Source organism: Stegostoma tigrinum, chromosome 19 (assembly GCF_030684315.1).
Source record: "Stegostoma tigrinum isolate sSteTig4 chromosome 19, sSteTig4.hap1, whole genome shotgun sequence".
Classification (NCBI taxonomy): domain Eukaryota; kingdom Metazoa; phylum Chordata; class Chondrichthyes; order Orectolobiformes; family Stegostomatidae; genus Stegostoma; species Stegostoma tigrinum.
Window position 1 is genome coordinate 19,915,874 of NC_081372.1, and position 17,124 is coordinate 19,932,997.

Below are 17,124 nucleotides of genomic sequence, written 5' to 3' on the forward strand. Positions count from 1 at the left end.
CTGTGAGTCTTTGGAATTTAACCCAGAGGTGTGCAGATTGTTTACTTGCTGTTCCTGATTGTGCATCATGTTTTTTTTCTGCAGGAGTAAGGAAAACAATTCACTAAGTATTTGCAATGCAACCATTATGGTTGAATAGCTGGCAGCATGACTGAGCGATAAGATGTGGGTGTAAGGCTTTATGCATGAGTAAGTTAGCGAGTTGAAGCTTACCTATTGTTGGTATGTGCCCTGATTGACAAAGATAAATAGCAAGTGAATGATGAGCATGTGATGATTTGAGAAATACTTAAGACTGACAGTGCTGTTGATTAAATATGGCATTTGCAGATGTGTCGTTAACACTCATGTGAAAACATTGAACTTCTAGCAGCTGCCTTGACTTCTGGCATTGTTCTTTGGAGCTACCTGCTTCCATTGCCTTCTAAGCACATACTTTGAGGGCCTCCTTGCTCCCTGAGAATACAGCTCATCTTTCCTATTTTTTACCTCTTCCACCAAGGTCTCCAGTGAAGTGTCCAAAGCACTGCCCCAGGTTGTGCCATCTTTCACTGTTTCTCCATTCAGATTCATTTCCTAGGTGACTGTCAGCATCTGATCAAGCCATGATGCATCCCCTCTTTAAAAAGGTACAGACTAGCCTTAAGTAGAGCTGGTTCCCTTCAAGTGCTGCTAGCATGTTACAATTTTGGGCTGGCATAGAGCAATTAGTAAAATAATCAGACAAGCATGAAGTTGGCTTCCTGCCTACATTGCATTGAGATGTAATGATCTTGGACTAATAATGCGTCTCAATCCCAGGCCCCATTTCCTTGGGATATTCAATTTAACCCCTGCAATGTCTGAAAAATAAAATATGAAAGGGCACCTGATAGTGTAAACGTTTTTTTTATATTTCAGCTTCAACAAAAACATTTTATAATTCACCATAAAAGTATGTAAAATATGAGAAGGAATATAAGTGTAGGATATTGCATTGGCTGTAACATGACACCAAGAATAACTGGAGTGAGATGTTTGATGCAATCAGCCATTAGTAATTGAACATGAATCCTTTTCTAACTACCGGTTCTCTACCCAAAAAAAAACTTCTGTCTGGATTTTTAGAAATAATTTTGACACATTTTATTTCCAGGCATTCTGTGGATTTTTAATAATAGTTCTTGTAGCGACTGAACGCAGGTTGACCTTGTTGACTGTGAGGTCATTGGTTCGGGTTGTTAACCTGGGCCAATAAGGAAAGCCCTGCCTGGCTAATATAACCAGGAGATTAGAATCTCCTCACTTTAAGGACTGACCTCCGAAAGAAAACATTATATAACCCGGAGATTAGGATCTCCACAGTTCAGGTGACTGACTGAGCTGGCTGGGCACAGCCAGTGTACTGTGCAAAAGTAAATACAGGGTGGCTTGGTGATAGGATGCTGGCCTCTTTGCAGTTATGTCAGTGGTGATGAGACAAAACAGGATATGCCTGAAGAACATTCACCTGGAACAGTCATCTTGGAGTTAGGGTAAGCATTTCTGGCATCATGCCTTTGTTTGGGAAGCTCGACTCATTTGATCCTGCTGTTGAGGACTGAGCCCAGTATGTGGAAAGAATGCAATAATTTTTCCAGGCAAATGAAATTGAGGCAGATGAAAAGCAAAGAGTAATCCCTCTGACTGCTTGCAGACCCGCAGCATTCTAGGTTATAAGGGGCTTAACTTTCCCAGAGGCACCAGAGGCTAAAACCTTCCAAGAGCTGATGGAGCTAGTTAAGGAATATTACAAACCCAAACCGCTTCTAGTTGTGAGATGCTATTGGTTTTATTTGGCTGTTAGAGAATCAGGGGAGTCCCAAAAAATTGGGATTTTTGATGAGGTTCAGATGACTGGCAGAGGCATAAAATTTTGGGTTAACACTGAATGAGATGCTGAGAGACTGTTTGGTATTTGGGATCCATAATGTAACCATGCAGAAGCACCTACTTTCCTATTATTCTTGTGCCTTTGTTGCATCCTGTCTAATAATTTCCTATGTGGTGCCCAGAATTCGACACTTACCTTCAGTTGAGACCTATTCAGTGTTTTATACAGATCATAACAGCAATGCTTTTATTGGGCTTTGCTTGGTACTGGGTCACTGGCCACATGGATGTTTTTCCTCTTTGGTGGAAACATTGAATAAAATCTTTTGCACAATGGTGACTTCACTACGTCATTGCATTCCACACACACATAACGGCTGTTGTGGGGAAATATAAGTACTATTGTTGTAATAATGGAAGGAAAAAGCAAAATAAAATGCTGAGCCAGCCTCAGCTGTAGATTTGCGTAGTCCTGGCACATCAAGCAATCATAATGGGCACAATATAAATGCAAGTCTTTCTTTCACTGAAAGAAGGGATGGCAGGATACAAAACCGTTGCTGAAATCAATAGTGTGAATTTCTTTGCTTTTGCAGAATTATAAATAATTTCCAATGAAACAAAGGTAAATAAAAATTAAACGCTGCGAATATGTAACAAATAAGTAACAATTTCAGTATGCATTGATCATCTTTGCACAGCGTGGGTTACATCGTGAGGAGATTCGAGCATCACTCACTTGGGATCCGCTTTGTTATGAATGGATCATATTCATGTCACTCAGTCGGTCAGAGTCTCTCTGATTGGTGTACAGGCGTAACGCCATATACCGGTGTGGTCATTAGCCGAGTCGGCTGTCAGTCACTATCTGTTCCTTCGCTTCATGAATGAGAGATTGGACCTGGATCTGGACCGAGCGTGAAGCTAATAGTCAGCGCTACATGTGAGTCTCTTTTCACTTTTCCAGACTGTTACGGCTAGTGATTCCCCTTAACCAGCCTCCAGAACAAAAACATACCCTGGGATGGAAACTGCTAAATCAACACAATTACAACCAATGGAGATAAAGATAATCAATGACAATTTGAAACGTGCTGTTATCATGCGGGCTAACTGATCTTTTGTTTGCTTGTATTAGAGAGTTGGCTTATTTAAAATTCATCGTGTGCCCTATGTTTGTATTTTACACGGAATACGATTGTAAACATGTGGCTGACAGGTTGCCATAACGACATTTAATACGTTTCCTTACACATGGATCCTTAGTCCTCTAATTGTTACCTTGTGATCTTGGGAAGGTTTTCTGTATGAAATGTGCGATATTGCTATTTATGTCCGGGGGGAAGCTGTAGCTGTGAAATGCGATCTAAAGACTAGCGGCATCAGAGTCACTCAGCCCCTTAAACCAATAAAATGTTGTTGCTGTGTGGTACAGGAGGCAGCGATGGGGTTACTATCGGTCACAGCTGCCGTGTTCGTCTCAATGCAGCTTAACAGGTGCCTAGAAGCACCTCAAACAATGAGGAACTGGTTCTGATAAAATTCTTATGTATTGATAGGAACAATAATCTTACTGCACACTCCACGTGTTCTCTGGGCATTAGTTTGTGGAGTCATTATTTGGTTCCCTTGAGATAATTTTGTGAAACCACTTTGACGTTGCAAGAAATGAATCATCACATATCAAGGATAGAGTGCAACGTAGTTTCTCACAACTTTTTTTCTTTCAAAATGAATTAAACAGCCTTCATGATTTCTTTAAATGGTTTATTCTCTTGACGTGGCGTGATTTTTGTTTTTATTTGGCTGAGGAATGTCTCTCCTGAACGCCAGCATTCACATTTTTGAGGTCTCTTTCATCTATTCCTGATCATAAATCTATCCAGCCCCGATTTCTCCCTCATTTTCAAAATTCTCGTTTATACTTGCATCTCTAAGTTGAAGTTATTCAAGATTCGAATACCCAATTCAGATCTATTTAGAAAGCTTCATTTTACCTATTTCAAGGTAAGTTTACAAAACAAAATGTGCGAGATGGGAAATACATCAATCAGCTTCTAAAGAATAAGCAGTTTTCAGTGAGAAATCAAATAAAATGCAGTTGCAGTTGATACATAGAGAGCAAAAACAGAAGTTGCTGGAAAAGTTCAGCAGGTTTGGCAGCATCAGTGGAGCTACATCAGATGACATTTCGGGTCCAGTAACCCTTCTTCGGAACTTCCTGACCCAAAATGTTCATTCTCTGAATTCTCGTCTCCGATGCTGCCAGACCTGGTGAGCTTTTCCAGCAATTTCTGTTTTTGTTCCTGGTTTACAGCATCCACAGTTCTTTCGGTTTTTATTTGATTGAATAGAGAATCCACACTACGTTTAATGTCTGAATTTTAATATCGCCCGATTTCTCCCTCATTTTCAAAATTCTCGTTTATACTTGCATCTCTAAGTCGAAGTTATTCAAGATTCGAATACCCAATTCAGATCTATTTAGAAAGCTTCATTTTATCTATTTCAAGGTAAGTTTACAAAACAAAATGTGCGAGATGGGAAATACATCAATCAGCTTCTAAAGAATAAGCAGTTTTCAGTGAGAAATCAAATAAAATGCAGTTGCAGTTGATACATAGAGAGCAAAAACAGAAGTTGCTGGAAAAGTTCAGCAGGTTTGGCAGCATCAGTGGAGCTACATCAGATGACATTTCGGGTCCAGTAACCCTTCTTCGGAACTTCCTGACCCAAAATGTTCATTCTCTGAATTCTCGTCTCCGATGCTGCCAGACCTGGTGAGCTTTTCCAGCAATTTCTGTTTTTGTTCCTGGTTTACAGCATCCACAGTTCTTTCGGTTTTTATTTGATTGAATAGAGAATCCACACTACGTTTAATGTCTGAATTTTAATATCGAAGAGCTAAATTCAGTAAGGTTTAGATCTTAAAAAGGAGCTATCTTGGATGCAAGCCAATCTGGCTTTGAGAGTACAGCACCTCTGTCACTTCTTTCTACTGATATTATGTTCTCTGCTGGACTTGTGCTATTGCTCACTTCTGAGACTTATCTCAGAATTACTCAGGCTGTTCAATTATCTCTGAATTGCTCCTGCTGCTTCTAACGTGCTCTGGATTTTACTATTGTGTTGTTGAGTGATCTTTGCTTTGCCACTACCTGTTTGATTCCTGTCCTTGACTGAAATTTGACTCCCAGGTGTAGCCAAGGTGCCAAAACAGAAACTTCCTTCCAGTTGCTCTGTCTGAATCTGCACAGTAGTAGTTTACGCCTTTTCACCAAGTCACATTTTGGTCTCCCTCCTCTACTACTGGTCGACTACATCTTTTTGCCATTCCTTTCATAATTTGTTGCAAAATGACACCAGTTTCCCCCACTGACATCCTACTACAACACAAACAGAAATTGCTAGAAAAACTCAGCAGTTCTGGCGGCATCTGGGGACACAAAGCAGGATTGATGTTTTGAGTCCAGTGATCCTTTAAGGGTCTAGCACTTTGTGTATTGTTTTGTTTCAGATCTCCAGCATCCATAGTTCTTGTTTTATTTCCAACCTAATATGGCCTTCCTCCTTCTCTTTGGCACGTTCAGTGTATAATTTCCTCGTGCTCTGATTGTTATCTTAATTTCAACTGCCCACACTCGCTCAATTCGCTGTTCTTTATTATAATATCTGCTATCATAATCCATACTCAGTCTTCCAATCTCCTACAGTGCTAAGCGGTGATATTTTGTCATTTCCTTATCAAATCGAAAAACAGATTTTGAGTAAGTACTGCTGGGAATTTAGTTTAAAATAGATATTTGATGCAGAAGGGGAACAAGTGCTTTAAGTAAAGTTTCCTGGAAGAAGTGTAGCTCTGAGTGGGACATCTGGCAAAGGGTGGAGTGGTCTGTTTTTCCTCCTCTTTTGCAATAAGTTCAGTGCTTGGTAAGAATCTGCTATTAGGGACTAACTTTCTGTTGCTGTAAGTTACAGAAGTATTATTTTTAAAGAAGTGGATTTAACTGACAATCCCCAGGAATAGGGGAATGCCTGTGTCAACATAAAGAGTCCAAAGCTGAGTAAAGTTAATAAATTGGCAGCATAGTTTGATTGAATGAAATGTGTTGGCTGTAAAATTAGGGAACTCATGGACCCTCTGGTGTCTGAGCACATCTATACAGGAGCCTCAGGTTTCTGAGCTCCAGCAGTGGCTGGAGTAATAGAATCATCGAATCCCTATAGTGTAGAAACAGGCCCTTCAGCCCAAGTCCACACCAACCCTCAGAGCATCCCAGCCAGACCCATCCTTCTATAACCCACCTAATCTACACATGAACACTACGGGCAATTTAGCATGGCCAATCCACCTATCCTACGCATCTTTCGGCTGTGGCAGGAAACTGGAGCACCTGGAGGAAACCCACACAGACACTGGGAGAATGTAGCAACTCCACACAGACAATCATCCGAGGGTGGAATCGAAGCCGGGTCCCTGGTGCTGTGAGGCAGCAGTGCTAACCACTGAGCCACTGTGCTCCCCAAAACTGAGGTGGTCACACCATAACTTGAGAAAAGGGAGGCAGAAAGGGAATGGGTGGTTACCCGGCAGCCCAATAGAAACAGGCAGGTAGTGTAGAAGTTCCCTGGGGTTCTGCTCCCAAATTGTTTTCTGTTTTGGAAGTTGATGGGAGTGCTAATTCTTCAAGGGAGTACTGTCGGAGCTGCATTTGTGAACTCTAAGTAGCTCAATTATACAGGATGAAAAGAAGAAGCAAAGAACAGCAATTGGGATTCATCTGTTGTGTGCCCATAGACATGACTCCAGTATAATATGTAACCTTCCCATGACAGAGTCCAGGATATTACAGAGCAACTGCAGGACCTTCTTCTGGTGAAGGCAAACAGCCTGAGGTTCTCGTCCATATTGATATTAATGAGGTAGGCAGGAAGGCAAGTGTGGTTCTGGAATTGGAAATTAGGCAGTTGAGAGTAAAATTAGCAAGCAGGACATCAAATCTAGTAATCTCTAGATTACTCTCATTGCCATATGTAAGTGAGCACAGACATAGAAGCAAAATATAGAGGAATAAGGTTGGTAGGTGGGAGCATTTCAGATTCCTGCAAAACTAGGCCTGGTCCACTGGAAGACAGCCCTACAGATGTTGCAGTAAACAGTCTCTGTGTAACGGACCAGGGAATTTTCACAGATGTATGATGGATATCGGTTTGTATATAGATTATTGTTTATACGGACTTGCAGAAGGCATTTGATAAAGTTCCACAAAAGAGACTATTAAGTAAGGTAGAAGTCCACGGAATTGAAGGCAAAATACATGCCTCCGAAAGTGGTTGAGTGGCACATGACAAAGTAGGAATAATGTGTTTGTATTCGAATTGGCAGGATGAGACCAGTGGTTTCCTACATGGATCTGTATTAGGGTACTTAATTATTCCCTTTATTTATTAATGACTTGGATACTAGCATAGAAAGTCATATATCCACATTTGCCGATGGCACAAAGTTAGGCGGCATGACTGACAATGGAGATGATAACATAAAATTACAAAGTGGCATTGATCAGCTAAGTGAATGAATAAAACTGTGTGGCAGATGGAGTTTGTAAGTAAGCAAGTGCGGGAGGTTATCTATTTTGAACTGAAAAAACGATAAGTTGGTGGTCTGAAGTAAAATATTGTGATGTCCAAAGAGACTTGGAGATTCAGATTTATAAGTATTTAAAAGATCTCAAACAGATGAAAAAATACTGAATAAATCTAGTGGAATTTTGCCTTTTACATCCAGAAGACTAGAGTACAAGGGATGCAGAAGTGATACTGCTGCATCCTTGTAACTCTGGTTAAACCCCACTTGGACTCTGTGAGCATATCTGGGCACCACATCTTTGGAAGGATGCAGTCGCTTTGGAGTGAGTACAGCATAAGGTTTACAAGAATGATACTTGAACTTCAGAGGTTAAGTTATGAATTAGGCCAGTTTTCTCTGGAATTTAGACAGTTAAGGGGCGATTTAATCAAAGTCTTCAAGATATTAATAGGAAATGACAGGGTAGATAAAGATAAACATTTCTGCTGTTTGAGGATTGTGGAACTAGGGGGAATAGTCTGAGAATTAAGGTTAGACTGTTCAGGAGAAATTTTAGGAAACATTTTCATGCTGCATTACTCTGTGACTAAGACTGTATGACTTCTACACAGAGTTGTGGGTGTTTGGAGCTGTCTTCCACATACCACAGTAGATGTGGGATCAGTTGGTAATTTTAAATCTGAGAGAGTTTTTTTTTGTTAAATGAAAGTATTAAAGGATATGGGCCAAAGGCAGGGATATGGAGTTGTACCAACAGGTCAGCCTTGATCTCTTTGAATGGTGGACCAGATTTGAGGGACTAAGTGACCTACTGATGTTTCTATGTCCCTACAGAAGTTGGACAGATTGTTCCTGACCAGAGGTGGAACTGAGCATCTTGCAGGACATTTTAATTGTGTTATTGAACCAAAAGGGAACGCTAGAGAAGAACACCAGGGGACTTTACAATTTTGCAATATAAAATGGACTACTGGTAGAGTAAGTGAGTGAAAAGTGTTCCTAGATTCTAATGAGAATTTAATAAAGGAGTTATGTCCAGTCTAACAGGAAAAGATCCACTGTTAGACCTCGTTCTTTGAAATGAGATGGGCCAAGGAGATCAAATGTCAGAAGGGGAAGAATTTACATGATTATTGTATCAGAAAGAATAGTATGATGGTGTGGTGTAGGACATGAGAACTAGGAGCAGGAGTAGGCAATTCAAACCCTTGAGCCTGCTCCGTCACTTCATACAATCATGGCTGATCTCATCTTGGCCTCAATTCCACTTTCCTGTCCACTCTCCATAATCCTTCAGCCCATTAGTAATTAAAAACCTTTCGAGCTCCTTCTTAAATTTAGTCAACATCTCAGCATCCACTGGACTTTGGGGTAGTGAATTCTAAAGATTCACAGCCCTTTGGGAGAAGTGACTTGTCTTCCTCTCTGTTTTAAATCTGGTGTCCCTCACCCTAACACTATGACCTCTCATTCTAGTTTGCCCCACATGAAGAAACACTCTTTCTATGATTACTTTGTCAATCCACTTTAGTAATCTTTATCTCTCAATTAAATCTCCTCTCATTCTTCTAAACTCTAGAGAGTACAGGCTTAAACTGTTCAATCTTTCTTCATACGACAAACTTCTCATCTCCGGAAACCATTTAGTGAATCTCTTGCGAACTGCGTCCAATACAACTACACGCATCCTCAAGAAAGAGAAGCAAATTTGTAATCGGTACTCCAGGTGTGGTCTCTCTAAAGCCTTGTATGTTAGCAGCAACACTTTCCTACTTTTATATTGAACATGGTCAATCTGAATTTTAAAAAGTTAATTGATGTGGAGCCAATGAGGCAAGAATGGAGCTAGACCATTTAGACAAAAAGATTGATAGGAAAACTGTCCATGTAAAATGGGACATCTTCAAAGAGGGGATGGTTCTGTCAACAGTCAAAGTATATTCTCTCAAAAGAGGAACAGAACGCAAACAATTCCTGGATGACAAAGGAGATAGAAGTTAAGATAAAGAAAATAATGTGTGCTTTTGAGTGGTTTCATACACAAAATAACAATTGAGAACCACTAAGAATATGGAAGGTTTGAGAGCAGGTGAAAAAGACCATATTAGAGAAGCAAATCATGAATAGTTGGTCACAAACATAAAGGGGAATCCCAGCGTCTTCTGTTGACATCCAAGTAGCAAAAGGCATGAAAACAGCCAAATGTGGTTAAATGAAGAATGGGCAACAGGGGATTTATACACAGCAGGAGTATTAAACAAATACTGTGCATCTGTCTTTACAAAGCAGTTAGTCATCCAGGTTATGTTGAGGGAAGACACAACTGACTCTAGAAGGATTCAAAATTGGTAGCGAAGTTTGTACTTGAGTTGGCAAGGCACTGGGATCAGATGAGATCCATCCATGGATATTAAAACATGTGACAGTGAAAATTGTAGGAGTACTGGCCATGGTTCACTAGAGTTGGGAGAGATGCCAGAAGAATGGGGAATTACAAACATCATACTCTAGATCAGAAAAAGGCTATAAGGATAAGGCCATCAAGTACTGATGAGGTAGTTTAACTTCAGTGGTGGCAAAGCTTCCAGAAACAATTTTTCAGAATAGAATTCATAGTCACCTCACAAAAAAAGTGGATCGATTAGAAAGAGCCAACATGGATTTCTAAAGAATAAATGTTATTTAACTGCCATGCTGCCATTCAATACAGTGCCACACAACAAGCTTGAAAAGTTATAGCTAATTTAATAAAAGGGATTGTAGCAACTTGAATACATGGGAAATGGCCATTGGCTGATGGATATTTTTCAGACCTTTCTGGAGAAAGGTTTATCGTGGAGTTCTCCAGCAGTTGTATGGAGATGCTTGCTCTTGCTAATATTAATTATCTAAGTCTTGGTGTGTAGAGGACAATTCCAAAGTTTGCAAATTATGTAAAACTTAGAAGCTCTTAAACTGTGAAAAGACTGTGTAGAACTTCAAAAGGACATGGACGAGGAAGCCGAGGGGGCGAGATTATTAGCATATGAAGTTCAATGCAGAAATTTGAGATGATGCATTTTGGTAGGAAGAACATGGACTGACAATACAAAATAAGGGGTACAATTTTAAAGGGACTGCAGGGGAAGATTGTGAATGTGTGCAGATCATTGAAGATGGCAACACAGGTGGAGTGAGTAGTTAAAAATGCAGACAGAATCTTGAGTTTCATTAATGTGGGTATAGAGTACAGGAACATGGAGGTGATTCAGAACTTGTTTCAGACATGTGTAAGATTGCATCGAGAATTGTGTACAGTTCTGGTCACCATATCTTTAATCTTGTATATTTGGTATTCCTCCTTTGTTGTGGTGAATTGGCTGCATTGGTGATGTTTTACATCTGCTCTTCTTTTTGCAGGAATCATCCTTTCTGTTACCAGTCATGACAGCTGTATTGTGATGATTCTGATGTTAATAATCTTTTTCTGGTTTATCCATTTCACCTATCTGTCAAATAGGGACTTTCTCCATTTCTTGCCTGTTTTGGTCTCTGCTTTGTTGGCAACTTTTGCTGCATGCCAGGTTTGTATGAAAGCTTCCTGGGATATGTACAGTTTGTCCTTTTCATAGCTCGTGTAGAGATCAAGACTGCCTGTTGTAGTGCTGATCCTTTTCCTCTGTTGCAGTGAGTCACTGTCTCATTTTCTCTTCCTCATTTGGAGGATGGATACATTATGAATGCAGAATAGTCTGGTACTTTCATCCACTTCACAGCTGTACGGGTGATTTCCTTTTTTGGGGTTGAAAGGTTTAGATTGGAGTGAGAATAAGGCACAGTTTGAGTCTTTCTTTGTCTCTCAGTATTTTTCAAGGATTCTTTTGAATGTCTGGATTTAGCGTTCCACTAAACACACTTCCCTGAGGATTCTGGTGACAGAGTGATTATGTTAAACCATTTTGCACATCAAACTTACCAAAATTTCCAGATGTGAACTATATGCCTATGTCGTATATTAGTCTCAAAGGAATCCCTCATTCAGTAAACATACTTCATACAGTGAACTAATTTGTTGTGGCTCTTGTCTTTAATCCTCTGGATAAAAGGCAGCTTTGAATACTATAACATGACCTTGATACCCCAATCTTGATTATGTGTGAGTAAATCGGGTCCTACAGTATGATATGGTCTAGTTGGTGCTTTAGTCATTATCAGTACAACTCGGTATTTCTGACAAGCATCACACGTAGATACCACCTATTTGATGCCTTTGTTGATACCTGTCCAGTGCATGTCTGATATGGCTCTGCATTTATGCCTTTCCATTCCCATGTAGCCTTCATATCGACTTTCACTCCCAGCAAAGTTCTTCCTACATCATATTGTGATAAATCTAGATCTGGCTTTCAGAACACCATCTTGGAAAGAGATATCTAACTGTGACAAATCAGTATTATAGCCTGACCTTGCTGTATCTAATCCGCCTAATCCTGGATTTCTTGTGACTCAGCATATGTAGTTCCTCACTTTGGCTGGTGTAAGCTCTAAGTTAACGCATTTTCGGTGGTATTGTTTTCACGAAATGATAAATCTTTATTTCTAGATCCTCTAGCTCCTCTATCTGTGGCAGCAACTGAGATAGTGTTGAATATAAACTGTTTCTCTTCCTGGCTTGTATTTCAGTAAAATCTTTAGCCTTGTTAGTCCTTTCACACATTCTTCTTGTGGTCCTGCTCTAGTGAGTGATAGTCACTCTTCTCTATGATCTTGCTCTGCTAGAGATACATGTGGGACTTCTGACACCCATGCATGACTGTCAGAAACTCTGAAATGCCATCAAGAGTGGCTTGGCAGCACCTCTATTGACTGAGTTGGTCAAGTGCTGAAGAACATAGCTGCTAGACAGTGTCTGTTGCAGGTGAGGGAACCAACAGGAGGCAAAAATAAAAATCCATCTTCACCAATCAACTAGCTGCAGATACAATACTGATAGGAGTGACCACCACACAGTTTTGTGGAAACAACGTTCCATCTTCACATTAAAGATACCGTCCATTATATTATGTAGCACTATAATTATCTAAATGAGATAAATTTCAGACGTATCTAGCAATTCAAGACAGGGCAGTGTGATATATGTACAACTGTAGAATAATACTACAAAACAATCTGCATATCATGTCCCAGCATATCCCCTGCTCTACCATTATAATCAAGTCAGAGATTAATCCTATTTTAATGAACAGTGTAGGAGGGCATGCCAGGAGCAGCACAAGGCATACCTTTAAATGAGGTGTCAACCTAATGAGCTTACAATACAGGGCGAATTGCATGTCAAGTAGCTTTAGCAATAAGCAGTAGGGCTAAGAAGTTCCACAACTAACAAATTAGATCAAAGCTGTGCGATCCTGCATGATCTACTTGCACATAGTTGTGGATAATGAAACAACTTGCTGGAGGAGAAGGCTCCGGAAGTATCCCTACCTTCAAATGACAGGGAAACCCAGTACATCAGTGCAAAAGAAAATGCTGAGGCATTTGCAACAAAAGTCGGCCAGTAGTACTGAGTGGATGGTTCACCTCAGAGTTCTGTGGAGTTCCAAGCATCACAGCTGCTAGATTTCAGCAAATTCAGTTCACTCCACATGATATTATGAACCAACGGAAGGCACTGGATGCTGATGGGAATTTGGGCCCTGATAAAATTCTGGCAACTGTACTGAAGATGTACTTCAGCATATACCACTCCTCTAGCCAGGCTGTTTCAGTACATTTACAACACTGGCATCTACTCAACAATGTGAAAATGTGCCCTGTAGGTAATAGGCAAGACAACCTCAAAATTTGCCAATTGCCATCTAATGGGTCCACTCTCAATCATCAGTAAAATGATGGAAGAGGCCATTAACAGTGTTATCTATCAGCACTTGCTTAGCAATAACCTAGCTACTGATGCTCAGTTTGAGTCAGAGCCAGGGCCACCCTAACGTTATTACGGATTTGGTTCAAACATACAGGAAAAATAAGTAACTTTCATTGAGGTGAGAGTGAATGCCCTTGACATCAAGGGCCTGCATCAAATCTAAGGCCAAATAGAAAATGGTGGGATAGCTGTCTACTGATTGGAGTCATTACTGGGGAGAAATAAATTTAGTTGTGGTAGTTGAAGATCAGTCATATCAGCTTCATTTCTTCTCATCAGGAGATCCTCAGGGAGTGTCCTAGTCCCAAATATCTTCAGCTGATTCATCAATAAACTTCCCCACCTTCTTAAAGTCAGATGTGGGGATGTTCACTGATGATTACACTATATTCATCACCACTTGTTACTCCTCAGATACTAAAGTAGTCCATCTCAAATCCAGACAGACAGTTTGGGCTCATAGATAATAAAGTGTGAAGCTGGATGAACACAGCGGGCCAAGCAGCATCTCAGGACCACAAAAGCTAACGTTTCGGGCCTAGACCCTTGTGGCCAGTAACATTTTCCCCAACAAATTCCAGGCAATGACCACCTCCAACAGTATCACTTCTTCAAGTTTCACTTAGTAGACAAAATCCTGGGATTCCCTCCCTATTGTGGGTTTTCCTGCATCAAATGGGCTATGGGAGATCAAGAAGGCAGCTCACCATCACTTTCTTTAGGGCAGCAATGATGGTCAAAAAATGCTGGCCCAGCCAAATGAAGCCCGCAATCCCATGAATTAATAAAGACAATTTAGTTACCATTTGAAAATTAGGTGTCTGCACAGAATCAAGGGAAAGTTTATGTTTCAATGAGGAACTATCTGCCTATCAACAGAATGAGTGGTTTTCAATGACCGTTTCTTGTGCTATGAGGAAATTTGTGTAGTTTTAAAAAGATTACTCATTTTCTGAAATAAATGAAACAGTCGAGTTCTTAAAAATGACACTTCTAAAAAAAAATGACTTTTTATAGAATTTTCTGAGCATGCTGTGTCTATTTTGAGTTGGCCTCATATTTTTAGCCATGGAATGCAGCTGTAGTGTAAGCGTTGATTGTACAGCTAATCACCAGGAAGAATGTAGTAAGTTGATAATTGCAACACTTCTCCATTTGCTCAAATGTTAATAATTTAGAAAAGTGATCTTGAATGTTGTAGTTCAGTACCTTTTTTGAAGATTCATTCTGCTTCCTGGGCAGTATTTGGAAATGAAATCTGTTCAGCAGAGCTCCAAGTTGAGTGGATTTGCACAGGTTTATGAAAGGAAGAAAACTTGGGTTTATGTAACCCTCTTTATGTCCTTGGGATTTGCTGACCAGCTGGTTAGTAACTCTTCAGCTGTCATTTCTGGTGTTTCATTAGTAGTAATGTCAAAAATCCAAAAACCAAGGCAGGAGCACTTGCAATTATTTTCAGCCAGAAATGCAGATTAGATCTTGGCCTCCTCCTCAGCACTATTCTGCTAATTTCAGCATATCAAGAAAGAGGTAAGTACAGTGGATACTGAAAGGGCCATGCACCCTTGCAACGTCCCAACCACTGTACAGAAGATGTATGCACCAGCACTACTAGCAAAGCGGCTTCAGTACTTATACAATGTACCCAACAATATGGAAATTTTCCTCTATGTCCTCGGCACAAAATGCAGGACAAACCTAATCCAGCATTATAGCCCCTTCCCTCTATTCACAATCATCAGCAGAGATATGGAAGGTGTTCTCCATAGTGCTGTTGAGTAATAGTTGCTTAGGAGTAATCTAATCACGGATGATTAGTTTGGATTCTACAAAGGCTACTTGGCTCCCAAGTTCTTTTACAGGCAATGTTCAGACTTGGAAAATGCGACTGAATTCTAGAGGCAAGGTAAATGGCTGCCCTTCATGTTAAGGCCTGAATGTAGCCTCAAGGATTTCTAGAACAATTGAAGTTAATGAGGTCTGGATCTGTGATACCTAGTTGAAGTTATGCTTAGCGCAAAGAAGGTCTTTGTGATTTTTTGTAGGCTGATCATTTCAACCCCAGGTCACTGCAGGAGTTCCTCGGGTAGGGCCCTTGTTCCAACTCCTTCAGTTGCTTCTTCAACGACTTTTGTTTCAAAAGGGTTGGTGTGGTGGCTCCGTGATTGGCACTAATGTCTCATAGCTTTAGGCACCCAGGTTCGATCCCAGCCTTGGGTGACTGCCTTTGTGGAGTTTGCACATTGTCCCTGTCTATGTTTGGGTTTCCTCCCACAGTCCAGAGATGTGCAGGTTGAGTGATTTGACCATGCGAAATTGCCCATACTGTCCAGGGATGCGTAGGCTAGGTGGGCTAGCCATGGGAAATGAGGGTTACAGGGGTAGGGTTTGCGAGTGGGTCTGGGAGGATGCTCTTGGAGGGTTCGACATGAACTTGATGGGCCAAATGGCCTGTTTCCACACTGTAGGGATTCTATCTTAAGGGTCTATCATAAGATGAAAAGTATACATAATCCATATTCAAGTGCCTAAATGCAGTATGACCTGGACAGCCATCAGACCAGGCAAATTGTATATGGCAAATAAAGTTAGTGCCACACTAACTGAAGGGCCTGTTTCTATGCTGTGGATCTCCATGACTCTAATTGCCATTTCCAGCAAAAGTGAATGTATCATTTTCACAACGCCCCCCCACCACCACTCCCCCCCCCCCCCCCCCCCCCCCCCCCCCCACCAACAATCCCTACATTCAGTTTCTTCCCTAAGAGCACTTTATACATCTTTTGGACTGCAGCATGCAAAGTGCTACATACTGTATCAAACTGAACTATGGGCTTTGAACTCTCAATTTCCCGATCCTTGTGTGAATGCATAAGCTGTAATCAGACTAACTTGTGCATTTCTAGTTTCACAATTACATGGAAAGTATTCGATGTTGCAAACATTAAATGTTTGCTTACTGTAGGTCACGTTGACATGAGGAAGGAGGAAGTGTTGGGTATCCTAAAAGGCATTAAGGTGGACAAGGCCCCAGGTCCGGATGGGATCTATCCCAGGTTATTGAGGGAAGCGAGAGAGGAAATAGCCAGGGCCTTAACAGATATCTTTGCAGCATCCTTAGACACGGGTGAGGTCCCGGAGGACTGGAGACTTGCTAATGTTGTCCCCTAGTTTAAAAAGGGCAGCAAGGATAATCCAGGTAATTATCGACTGGTGAGCCTGACGTCAGTGGTAGGGAAGCTACTGGAGAAGATCCTGAGGGATAGGATCTATTCCCATTTGGAAGAAAATGGGCTTATCAGTGATAGGCAACATGTTTTTGTGCTGGGAAGGTCATGTCTTACCAACTTAATAGAATTCTTTGAGGACGTGACAAAGTTGATTGAGCGAAAGGCTGTAGATGTCATATACATGGACTTCAGTAAGATGTTTGATCAGGTTCCCCATGGCAGGCTGATGGAGAAAGTGAAGTCACATGGGGTCCAGGGTGTGCTAGCTAGATGGATAAAAAAACTGACTAGGCAACAGAAGACAGAGGGTAGTAGTAGAAGGGAGTTTCTCAAATTGGAGACCTGTGACCAGTGGTGTTCCACAGGGATCTGTGCTGAGACCACTGTTGTTTGTGATATTTGTAAATGATTTGGAGGAAGGTGTAGGTGGTCTGATCAGCAAGTTTGCAGATGACACTAAGATTGGTGGAGTAGAAGATAGTGAAGGGGACTGTCAGAGATTACAGCAGAATATAGATAGACTGGAGAGTTGGGCGGATAAATGGCAGATG

The 17,124-nt window shown here is 40.9% G+C and overlaps 1 protein-coding gene across 2 annotated transcripts in view; it reads left to right on the forward strand.

The window, feature by feature from the left end:
• The first annotated feature begins 2,688 nt into the window (after positions 1–2,688).
• slco4a1 (solute carrier organic anion transporter family, member 4A1) overlaps positions 2,689–17,124 on the forward strand; it is a 173,955-nt gene continuing 159,519 nt past the window's right edge. For both annotated transcript variants that reach the window (XM_048550594.2, XM_048550595.2), the window contains exon 1: positions 2,689–2,794. The gene's annotated coding sequence lies outside the window, so the exon portion shown is untranslated. The remainder of the gene's footprint in view (positions 2,795–17,124) is intronic.